The following is a 12,580-nucleotide window of genomic DNA, read 5'->3' as shown; positions in this document are numbered from 1 at the left end:
CATGGAAATAAAATAACCGTCATAACTATTTTGGGAACGAACAGCTGACTGAAGATGGGACAGGCGGTCATTTGTATGGTTGAGTCTGTTTCTGCGATAACATGGACTCAACAAAGTGATTCAACTTTGTTGCTCCTTGTTGAAACAAGCAAGGTGTTGTAGAAAACAATTAATAGAATGGGCTTGGAACCTCTAACTCAGGCAATTTGACTGGGAAACTCATGGGTACACTCACAATTGCTGCCTTGTAGAGTGGTGCAATCACTTCCATGGTAATATAGAATGTTCTTTCAAATGATGTTAACTGATGTGGATCATGCAATGGACTGTATTTTTTGTAATGTTAGTTGAGTTGAATCAAGAAATCGCAGCACATATTTATGGGTACACTTCCTGCTTTTACTTCCTGCTTTGCTCCTATGGATACACTCGCAATGGCCACCAGTCCACCCATTATGCGACCATTGACTTGAATGGGAATGCCTGTTTTATTCATTACATTTCTATGGCAGAAAATGCAGTCAGGAGTGGAGGAAAGGAGAAAACTACAGTACAGTGGATATAGCACTAATACAATTCATAATCTCCTCCACAAAGATTTATAAGCCACTGTATTTTCAGCATGAGTGGGAGACTGCTGACATTGTACCCTGCATACCCTACACGCGCAAACCAGTCACATGCCAACCAAGGCATACAGAACATATAATACCTACTCTTCTGCATGCAACAACGACGCACAGCGTGAACTTTCCTCTGTCATAAATATTGACACCTCGGAGTGAGGAGACAGCAGCCGTGTCTCTATCCTGTGAGAATGGGGTCATCAGTGACAACACAAGGGCCATATTTACAGGCAGACAAAATCAGTGCACCATTTACATTATAACGCTTGCTTTAAAAATAAAAATGCCCAATGGGCCACAACAAGGGCCATGGACAACATAAATTGTCACGAGTGGAAAGAATCTGGCTAGTCAGGAGAGGTGAGAAGAGAGGAGCAGAGTCTAAATAGCGTGGCTAATGCCATGTGCCACATTCACTGAGGGCTCGATCCAGATTTAGGAATTTTTGCCATTCCTACGCACACCATTCCTACGCACACCTTTCCTATGCACACCATTCCTACGCACACCTTTCTTACGCACACCATTCCTATGCACACCTTTCCTTCGCACACCTTTCTTACCCACACCATTCCTACGCACACCATTCCTACGCACACCTTTCCTTCGCACACCTTTCTTACCCACACCATTCCTACGCACACCTTTCCTGCGCACACCTTTCCTGCACACCTTTCCTACGCAACATTTCCTGTGAACCTTTCCTGCGCATACACCTTTCCTGCGCAACCTTGTTTTTGAAAGAAAAGCACATTTTTTTGTACATTAAAACAACATCAAATTGATCAGAAATACAGTGTAGACATTGCTAATGTTGTAAAAAAAAACATCTTTATTTCAACCTTGATTTAATCAGGCAGGCCAGTTGAGAACAAGTTCTCATTTACAACTGCAACCTGGCCAAGATAAAGCAAAACAGTGTGACACAAACAACAACACAGAGTTACACATGGAATAAACAAACGTAGTCAATAACACAATATAAAAAGTCTATGTACAGTGTGTGCAAATGGCGTAAGGAGGTAAGGCAATAAATAGGCCATAGTAGCAAAGTAATTACAATTTAGCAAATTAACATTGGAGTGATGGATGTGCAGATGATGATGTGCAAGTAGAAATACTGGTGTGCAAAAGAGCAAAAAAGAAAAGAAAAACAATATGGGATGAGGTAGGTAGATTGGATGGGCTGTTTACAGACGGGCTGTGAACAGCTGCAGTGATCAGTAAGCTGCTCAGATTGCTGATGCTTAAAGTTAGTAAGGGAGATACTTCAGCGATTTTTGCAATTCGTTCCAGTCATTGGCAGCAGAGAACTGGAAGGAAAAGTGACCAAATAGGTGTTGGCTTTGGGGATGACCAGTGAGATATACCTGCTGGAGCGCATGCTACGGGTGGGCGTTGTTATGGTGACCAGTGAGCTGAGATAAGGCGGAGCTTTAACTAGCAAAGACTTATAGATGACCTGGAGCCAGTGGGTCTGGCGACGAATATGTAGCGAGGGCCAGCCGTCGAGAGCATACAGGTCGCAGTGGTGGGTGGTATATGGGGCTTTGGTTACAAAAGATACACTGCATCCAGTTTGCTGAGTAGAGTGTTGGAGGCTATTTTGTAAATGACATCGCCGAAGTCGAGGTTCGGTAGGATAGTCAGTTTTACGAGGGTATGTTTGGCAGCGTGAGTGAAGGAGGCTTTGTTGCGAAATAGGAAGCTGATTCTAGATTTAATTTTGGATTGGAGATGTTTAATATGAGTCTGGAAGGAGAGTTTAAAGTCTAGCCAGACACCTAGGTATTTGTAGTTGTCCACATATTCTAAGTCAGAACCGTCCAGAGTAGTGATGCTAATCGGACGGGCGGGTGTGGGCAGCCATCGGTTGAAAAGCATGCATTATAGTTTTACTAGCGTTAAAGAGCAGTTGGAGGCCACAGAAGGAGTATTGTGTGGCATTGAAGCTCGTCTGGAGGTTTGTTAACACAGAGTCCAAAGAAGGGCCAGATGTATACAGAATGGTGCCGTCTGCGTAGAGTTGGATCAGGGAATCCCCCGCAGCAAGAGAGCCATCGTTGATATATACAGAGAAAAGAGTCGGCTCGAGAATTGGTACCCTGTGGTACCCCCATAGAGACTGCCAGAGGTCTGGACAACAGGCCCTCAGATTTGACACACTGAACTCTATCTGAGAAGTAGTTGGTGAACCAGGCGAGGCAGTCATTTGAGAAAACAAGGCTGTTGAGTCTGCCGATAAGAATACGGGAATTGACAGAGTCGAAAGCCTTGGCCAGGTTGATGAAGACGGCTCCTCAGTACTGTATTTTACCGATGGCGGTTATGGTATCGTTTAGTACATTGAGTGTGGCTGACGTGCACACGTGACCAGCTCGGAAACCGGATTGCACAGCGGAGAAGATAACGGTGAGATTTGAAATGGTCAGCGATCTGTTTGTTAACTTTGCTTTTGAAGACTTTAGAAAGGCAGGGCGGGACGCATATAGGTCTGTAACAGTTTGGGTTTAGAGTGTAACGCCCTTTGAAGAGGGGGATGACCGCGGCAGCTTTCCAATATTTAGGGTTCTCGGACGATAAGAAAGAGAGGTTGAACAGACTGGTAATAGGGGTTGCAACAATGGCAGCGGATAATTTTAGAAAGAGTGGGTCCAGATTGTCTAGCCCAGCTGATTTGTATGGGTCCAGGTTTTGCAGCTCTTTCAGAACATCTGCTGTCTGGATTTAGGTGAAGGAGAAGCTGGGGAGGATTGGGCAAGTAGCTGCGGAGGGTGCGGAGCTGTTGGCCAGGGTTGGGGTAGCCAGGAGGAAAGCATGGCCAGCTGCAGAAAAATGCTGCCGGGGTGTTAAGCATATCCGACTATTGTCTATTGTCAAATGACTATTGTAGCTGGAAACGGCTGATTTTTATGGAACATCTACATAGACGTAGAGAGGCCCATTATCAGCAACCATCACTCCTGTGTTCCAATGGCACGATGTGTTAGCTAATCCAAGTTTATCACTTTAAAAAGCTAATTGATCATTAGAAAACCCTTTTGTAATTACGTTAGCACAGCTGAAAACTGTGTTCTGATTATAGAAGCAATAAAACTGGCCTTCTTTAGACTAGTTCAGTATCTGGAGCATCAGCATTTGTGGGTTCGAATACAGTTTCTTCTGAATCTCGTCAGTCTATTCTTGTTCTGAGAAATGAAGGCTATTCCATCCGAGAAATTTACAAGAAACTGGCGATCTCGTACAATGCTGTGTACTACTCCCTTCACAGAACAGCGCAAACTGGCTCTAACCAGAATAAAAAGAGGAGTGGGAAGCCTCGGTGCACAACTGAGCAAGAAGACAAGTTCATTAGAGTGTCTAGTTAGAGAAACAGACTGTAAAGACCGACGCTGGAGTAGAGAAGCAGGTACGGGGAGTCAAACATTTAATCGGAACAGACATGAAACAATACTGGAACAGCGTCAACACACAGGTATACAAGGACATATGACAATCAATGCAGCAGCCAGGAACAGAGCGGGGCAACAGACATATAGGGGAGGTAATAACAGAGGTGATTGAGTCCAGGTGAGTCCAATAATCGCTGAAGCGCATGACGGGGGAAGGCAGGTGTGCGTAATGATGGTGGCAGGAGTGCGTAATGCTGGGGAGCCTGGAGCGACAGGGGGGAAGAGTGGTAGCAGCCGTGACACAGACGCCTCACAAGTCATCAACTGGCAGTTTCATTAAATAGTACCCGCAAAACAACAGTCTCAACGTCAACAGTGAAGAGGCGACTCCAGGATGCTGGCCTTCTAGGCAGAGTTGCAAAGAAAAATCCATATCTCAGACTGGCCAAAAAATAAAAGATTAATATGGGCAAAAGAACACAGACCATGGACAGAGGAACTCCTGATCAACATGTGTACATGGTTGGTTGGAACCTCTACAGCACACTGTTAATAAACAATTATTAATTTAAGATTGACTATGAGTGTCCATGTATTGAATTTCCACAACAGCCCCATCATGAGGCACACCTGGACTCCATCACTACCCTGATTACTTCACCTTTATCTAACACTCCTTTGTTATCACCCACCAGGCATTATTGTTTTTTTTCCATGTAAGATGCTTCCCTTGTTTTGTATCATTCCATGTTCTTTGTCATTAAACTCACTAATTGCACTTGCTTCCTGACTCCCTGCGTCTACGTTACAGAGCATTGCCTCACAAAATGGAAGCAGCAGCCAAACAAGATATCTCCCAGATGGTCGACAAACAGGGAGACCTACTTCGCCAACACCATGATCACCTGGCGCAACTGGATGAGGTCCTCCGTGTTCTTCAATGTTTAGATTTTCCCCAAGGGGCGTCACCCCCAATGAGTGGAGGATCCTCCACCATGAGTCGACCCAGCGAGCCAGCACTCCAGCCCATTCAGCAGTCTGTCCAGGTCAGCAATGCCCAATATGACGGGACCATACAAATACCGTGGCTTCCTCCTCCAGTGCGCCCTCTATTTTGCTTATCAAATGGGAGCCCCCACCTCCGAGAGGTCCAAGGTTGCCACGGTTATTTCCCTGTTGACCGGGCGGGCGTTGGAGTGGGCTACGGCCGTCTGGGAAAGAGGAGGAGCTGGATTCCTATGGGAGGTTCATGGCTCTGTTCAGAAGAGTCTTCGGTCGTCCACCAGAGGGCAGAGGGGATTGAGCGCCTACTCCAACTATGGCAGGGGGACCAGACCGCTGCGGAGTACGCCCTCACCTTTCGTACAGAGGAAGCATCCAGCGGATGGAATTAGCCGGCACACTGCACCTTATTCAAAAGAGGATTGCATGAGGAGGTCCAGACGGAGTTGGCATGACGAGACAACACCCTCTCATTGGACACACTCATCACGATTGCCATCCGTCTGGATAACCTCCTTCGGGAGCATCGGGACTCCCATCACCTCTCTCCCTCCTTCGTTGACCAGAGCCTGAACCCATGGAGGTAGGGGCCACACGCCTCCCCGCGGCTGAGTGACGTGGTTGGAGACAGCTCTGTCCCTTTTGTGGCCAGGAAGGACACCAGCTTCAACAGTGTCTGCTATGTTCTACCCCGAGAGTCACTAGAGCAGAGGGACGGTCCAGTGATCATTCGTCTCGTGGGGTAGGTGTGAGTATTTCATCATCTTCACTCTCCACCAAAACCTTTTTAGTACCGGTTTCACTAGCTGGCTGTCCCTCACGTGTTGTTTCTACAGCTCTGGTGGACTTTTGACCAGGCCCTTGCCTCCTCCCGGAACATAACATCATACCCGCTCTCCTCTCCTTTTCTGGTTCAAGCACTGGATAACTGTCCAGTGGGATCTGGCACAGTTACACGCATCACAGCACCCCTCACCATCACCGTGGGAACCCTGCACCAAGAAAGGCTTCCCTTCCTCATCATCCAGGCACCCGTACACAAACGCCACGACACCACCATCTCCTGGCCGAGGATAGAGATTATGGCCTGGGCACACACCTGCTTTCCTTTACCCTGTCATTCCATGTCGGTTAAGAGTCCTGTGGTTGCCTTCTAGGTCGACATCCGAGGTTTACCAGGATCTCCGGGAGGTTTTCTTCAAGACTTGCGCCACCAGTGATTTCTACTCTATGCCTATAGGCAGCAACCTCTAATGTGCTAGTGATGGATGTTTAACAGTCTAATGGTCTTGAGATCAAAGATGTTTAACAGTCTAATGGTCTTGAGATCAAAGATGTTTTTCAGTCTCTTGGTCCCAGCTTTGATGCACCTGCCCATCCACATCCCCTGCGTCGGATGGTTTCTTCTTTGTGGCCAAGAAGGAGGGGGGTCTTTGTCCTTGTATTGACCACAGATGACTCAATGCCATCACCACCAAGTACCGCTACCCCCTCCCATTGGTGCCGTCTGCCATTGAACACCTCCGCAGGGCCCAGTGTTTTACCAAGCTGGACCTGCGGAGTGCCTACAATTTGATCCGCATCCGGGAAGGGGATGAATGGAAGACGGCCTTCAGCACCCTTGTCTGGGCACTACGAGTTACACAATGTGCTTTCTATTTGGTGTTTTTTCAGTAACTGGTGTTCATGTTCAGCTTTTCAGATGCAATATTGTTATTATGTTCGTTCCATGTTTAGCCAATGCTATGTCGGTGTTCGAGACATTCGTGAACGAGGGGTTTCGGGACATGCTTGCGCGCCAGGTGGTCGTGTATATTGACGACATCTTGATCTACACTGCCACCTTGGGGAGCACATCGCCCACGTCCGGGTAGTCCTGGGACGCCTCCTGGATAACCATCTGTACATCAAAGCAGAGAAGAGCCAGTTCAATCAGGTCTCCATCTCCTTCTTGGGATATTGGATCAGCCCGCAGGGAGTAGTTATGGAGGAAAGGAAGGTAGATGCGGTCAGGTCATGGCCAGTCCCAACCACCATTGAGACTACAACGGTTTTTGGGGTTTCCAACTTTTATCACCTCCTCATCAGGAACTTCAGCTTCATCGCCTCTCCATTCACCTCTCTCCTCAAAGGGGATCCCCTTAAGTTGGCGTGGAATCATGCAGCTGATGAGGCCTTTCACCTGCTGAAGAGGCGTTTCACCTCCGCCCCATTTCTGAAACACCCAGACCCTACGTTGCACTTCGTGGTGGAGGCGGACACCTCAGAAGTGGGCGTGGGGGCCGTTCTGTCATAGTGTCAAGGTAATCCACAAAAACTATATCCATGTGCATACTACTCTAAAAAACTGTCCCCTGCAGAGAGGAACTATGACGTCGGTGATCGGGAGCTCCTGGCAGTGAAGTTGGCATTAGAGGAGTGGAGACACTGGCTGGTAGGAGCCACGGACCTGTTTCTCACCCTCACCGACCATTGGAACTTGGAGTAGATACAGACATTGAGGCGTCTGAACCCACGCCAAGCAAGGTGGGCCCTTTTCTTTATTAGATTCATCTTCACCTTGTCATACCACCCAGGTTCAAAGAACATCAAAGCCGATGCCCTGTCCCTTCTCCACGATTCGGGACAGGTCACTGTCCTGAGTGGTCCCATCATACAGCCCTCCCAAATCGTTGCCCCCGTACTCTGGGACATAGATGTGGACATCCGCTAATTTCTGGAGAGGGAACCCGCACCGTACCCCTCTGCACCGTACCCCTCCCATACAAAACAAGGGAGGCGTCTTACATGGAAAAATAAACAATATTGCCTGGAGGGTGATAACAAAGGAGTGCTAGATAAAGGGGAAGTAATCAGGGTAATGCTGGAATCCAGGTGTGCCTGTTCCCGGAGCGCACCTACGTTCCCACGGAGGTAAGGGATTAGCTTTTGACTTGGGTGCACACATTCCTTGCCGCTGCATACCCAGGCATCACCTACACCCCTCAATCCAGCTCCGTTAAGTACTGGTGGCCCACCTTGGCACAGGACGTCGCCTGCTACGTCAACTCCTGCTCCGTATGTGTCCAAACCAAGTTTCCCCAGAAAGCTCCAGTAGGGAAACTCCTTCCCCTCCCCGTGCCTCAGTGGCCTTGGACCCATCTGTCAATAGATTTTGTCAATGATCTTCCCGTCTAATGGTTTCACCACTGTTATGGTTGTTGTGGACAGATTCTCAAAATCCTGCCATTTTATACCTCTCTCATGCCTCCCTACCACTCTCCAGGTCTCTGAGGCACTGTTTCAGCAGGTCATCTGGCACTATGGCCTTCCGAAGGATATCATCTCCATTTGTGGCCCTCAATTCACATCATGTGAGAAAGAGCAGGCGGAAACAATAGGCGGATCGCCACCACAGTGAGGCTCCCGTGTTCCATCCTGGTGATCACGTCTGCCTCTCCATCAGGAACCTCCTGCTCCGTCTGCCCTGTAAGATGCTGATTCCCTGGTTTGTGTGGCCGTTCAAGGTCCTCCGGGAAGGACAACGAGGTAATTTACATATTACAATACCCCACTCACTAACTACCGGATCTCATCATGTTTTCATGTTTCCCTCTTCAGGCCGGTGGTTCCTGATCCCCTGGCGGATGCTGTCCCCCACGACAACCCTCCGCCTCCCTTGGACATCGAGAAGAGCCGTGCCTATGCCGTCAGATCCCTCCTGGACTCCCAACGTTGTGGGGGTCAGCTCCAGTACCTGGTGGACTGGGAGGGATACGGTCCAGAGGAGGGGTGCTGAGTTCCAGTGGGCGACATTCTAGATCCCCACAACATCCAAGAATTACATCTTCGCTACCCGGACCGGCCTGCCTCTCGCACTTGGGGCCGTCCTCCTGGCCGGCGTCATCCTGGGGTTGGAACCTTGCATCGGGGGGAGGTACTGTCACCCACTCCCGCTCCCCCTCTCCGGCACTAGACATCGCAGGTCTACTAACCACCGGTTATTACGCACACCTGGCAACCCTCATTACGCACACGTGTCCCATCATGAGGCACACCTGGATTCCATCATTACCCTGATTAGTTCCCCTTTATCAGGCACTCCTTCGTTATCACCCACCAGGAAATATTGTTTATTTTTCCATGTAAGACCTCTCCCTTGTTTTGTATCATTCTATGTTCTTCGTCATTAAACTCACTAACTGCACTTGCTTCCTGACTCCCTGCATCTATGTTACAGGGCCGCAGTACATGTCATGTTGATATGATTTTCAGTTTGCTTCCATATGGTTGGTTTCACATTAGTCTCCAAGGATCATCAGGAAAAATAATCTAAAACGATTGCTATGTGTATTTACAATCCCCTTCTCCAAACGGATTTCTCATTTACCTGTCTCTTATCAATAGCACTTATCAATTTTTTTATTGATTATTTGTGTGGATAATGTTCTATACACAGATATTTACAAGAAACCCACTGATCGTAACAGTTTGTTGAAGGCTGATAGATGCCACCCGAGTCCCTTGAAAAACAGTTTGCCCGACAGCCAATTCTGTCAAATCAAAAGAATTTGCAAAAAACAATCAAACTTCAACAGAAACATGGCTGAGATTCAAAGAAAATTCATTGAAAGGGGGTACAAAACATGGATATTGAGAAAATCAAAAACAAAATTGAGACAAAAATAATAATGATTGAGTTCTCACTACGCGCTATTCAAAATGCCCCCCCCCACAAAGTCTCCTTGAGCCACCACCAGATAGATACCACAAGTGTAATGGCTGCACAAGTGCTCCACTATGGCAGTTACTTATCTAATAACTTGTCCGTGTGGTAAAAATGATGTGGGCAAAATGAAGCGAGAACTAAAAGTAAGAATCTCTGAGCACCGTAGCACAATTAGGTGCAAAAACGTGATGTACGCAGTTGCTGCCTACTTTTTGGAAGCGAACCAGCCTATTTCATTCCTTCACTATTTTGGCATCGAACACGTCGTGACATTGACAATTCTTTGTTAAAAAGAGAGGCTGCCCGAATCTTTAATTTAAAGACCCTCGCTCCCTTCGTTCTCAGAGTTTGATCTGATTCTTGATTTTGCTATCCATTGTAACTAATATTGCGTTTGTAGGCCTATATGATGTAGCCTAATTGTATCTATGATCGTATGTTATTTATTCATGGTTTTTTTATATGTACTATTGATATTTGTAAATCGACCAATGAAATCATGCCACAGCCTGCCATAATTACAAACACCTGCACAAGTCCTTTGAAACCCTATATAAACTGGTGACCTGTGCTGTGTGTCAGTATACCCCAATGAAGACCGCTTGGCTGTCGAAGCGGTGGAAATAAAAGATTGCATCGGCGCTCTTCGAGTGTGACGCTTTTCCTTTTCTTTTTTAAGATGAAGTTATGTCACCAGACTCCTAGATCAATGTGTGACAATCTCTAATCCAGACCATCATACATTGTTCCATTATGGGATGTTTCCACATAGACACTTAAATCACTGCCATAGGGACATTTATTGCACAGCATCCCAGCCAGTCAGGCAGGCGGCGGGTGGACAGGCAGGCTGTTTGGTGGGCGGTGAGCCTTTGACCCAGTCAGTCTGCCAGTTACGCCAGAGTTCACTACAGGTCTCTGGGGCTGCAGGGACTGGGACTGTGTCATGTGCATGGGGGCTCACAGTCACACGAACACCCATGGGAAACTATCCTGGAACAAGGACTTGGCTGCAGCCATCTTGGCAGCCCCAGCATAGTGCTGGGCATGGCAGTGGTGTTACTACATTCTGAAGGGTGTAGCTGGCACAGACTGTAGCTGAGGGCCTGTGGAGGGGAAGGCAGCCAAATAGCACTAGAACCTGTGTTGATATGCCCTTAGCATTTGGTTAACTTATGGGGCAGCTTGCGCTCACACCTGGCACACTGCCTTGACACATATGGCACCATTTGCCCTGAAGCTCTCTCTTAATCCCTGCCAGTGTGGTGCCACAGCAGCTGTGTGGTCAGGAGAAGAGAGGGCTTGGCAAGTTGGCACAGAAAAGGTGGGGTGTCTTTAACGCCCATGCATAACGCAGACAGGCCTGAACGTTCAACATCAAAAGCTAATTTAATTAACTCAGACTGAACATACCAAATGGAATTCCAACATGTCTCCGTAATAATCTGTTTTATCCAGTCATCTGACTGAATAGCAGCATTGAACTTTTGACATGTATCTTTTATTCAATCTAACTAATCCTGAATAACATCAAACGCTATTAGGATTGCTTTGATGTCTGGTTTATGTAGCAAAGCTTTTAATAACTTGTTTGACAGACAGTCGAGATCCAAAAGCTCTAAAGTTATCAAAGGTTTTCATCAAATTCTGAAAAAAAACTATAATTCCCCAAAAGGAGTTCTGATATCGATAGACGGCAGGGAAGGCCTAAATATGTTGGACAATGGTTAACACAAATGCAAATGACCCAAAACAAGTGAGCTTTTGTCCAGATGTATCCGACATCGAGTAGTAACTCCAGTTCTGGACACAACTTCCGAGAACAAAGGTAAATATAACGGATGGGGTTACTGAGAGACAGGGAAATCCTGATGCCTTATCTCTGGCATACTAATACTACATAATGACGGCATCTAGCATGCTAGCGTTTCAAATGTACTGCACGTTCTCTGGGTCATGAAACACAGAACAAGTCAGATGTGGCAGACTCCCTTCCCATTGAACCAACTCACAAATGGCAGACGGAAAGGGCGGAGGTCAGTCCAAAAATGAAATAAATTCTCTCTCCATTCCATAAATGGACATTTGGAGTAAATACTTTGGAAAGTATTTGGCCATTGGGCTGAAAAGACAGGCACAATAAACCCCCTTACATAGACATGGATCCCATCTGGACAAGAGGAATACCTATGTAAGAATGCTGTTCATTGACTATAGCTCTGCCTTCAACACCATAGTACCCTCCAAGGTCATCATTAAGCTTGGGACCCTGGGTATGAACCCCGCCCTTTGCAACTGGGTCCTGGACATCCTGATCGGCCACCCCCAGGTGGTGAAGGTAGGAAACAACACCTCCACTTCGCTGATCCTCAACTCACCGGCCCATAAGGGTGCGTGCTCAGCCCCTTCCTGTACACCCTGTTCACCCGTGACTGCGTGGCCAAGCACGCCTCCAACTCAATCATCAAGTTTGCAGACGACACAACAGTAGTAGGCCTGATTACCAAAAATGATGAGACAGCCTACAGGGAGGAGGTGAGGGCCCTGGAGGACCGGCGCTAGGAAAATAACCTCTCCATCAACATCAACAAAACAAAGAGCTGATCGTGGACTTCAGGAAACAGCAGAGGGAGCACGCCTCTATCCACATTGACGGGACCATAGTGGAGAAGGTGAAAAGCTTCAAGTTCCTCGGTGTACACATCACTGACAATCTGAAATGGTCCACCCACAAAGACAGTGTGGTGAAGAAGGAGCAAAAGTGCCTCTTCAACCTCAGGAGGCTGAAGAAATTCCAATTTTGTTTCTGGTGTCCTTTGCCAGCTCTTTGGTCTTGGCCATAGTGGAGTTTG

Source organism: Oncorhynchus tshawytscha, linkage group LG05 (assembly GCF_018296145.1).
Source record: "Oncorhynchus tshawytscha isolate Ot180627B linkage group LG05, Otsh_v2.0, whole genome shotgun sequence".
Taxonomy (NCBI): Eukaryota; Metazoa; Chordata; class Actinopteri; order Salmoniformes; family Salmonidae; genus Oncorhynchus; species Oncorhynchus tshawytscha.
Note: the sequence above shows the minus strand (reverse complement) of the source record.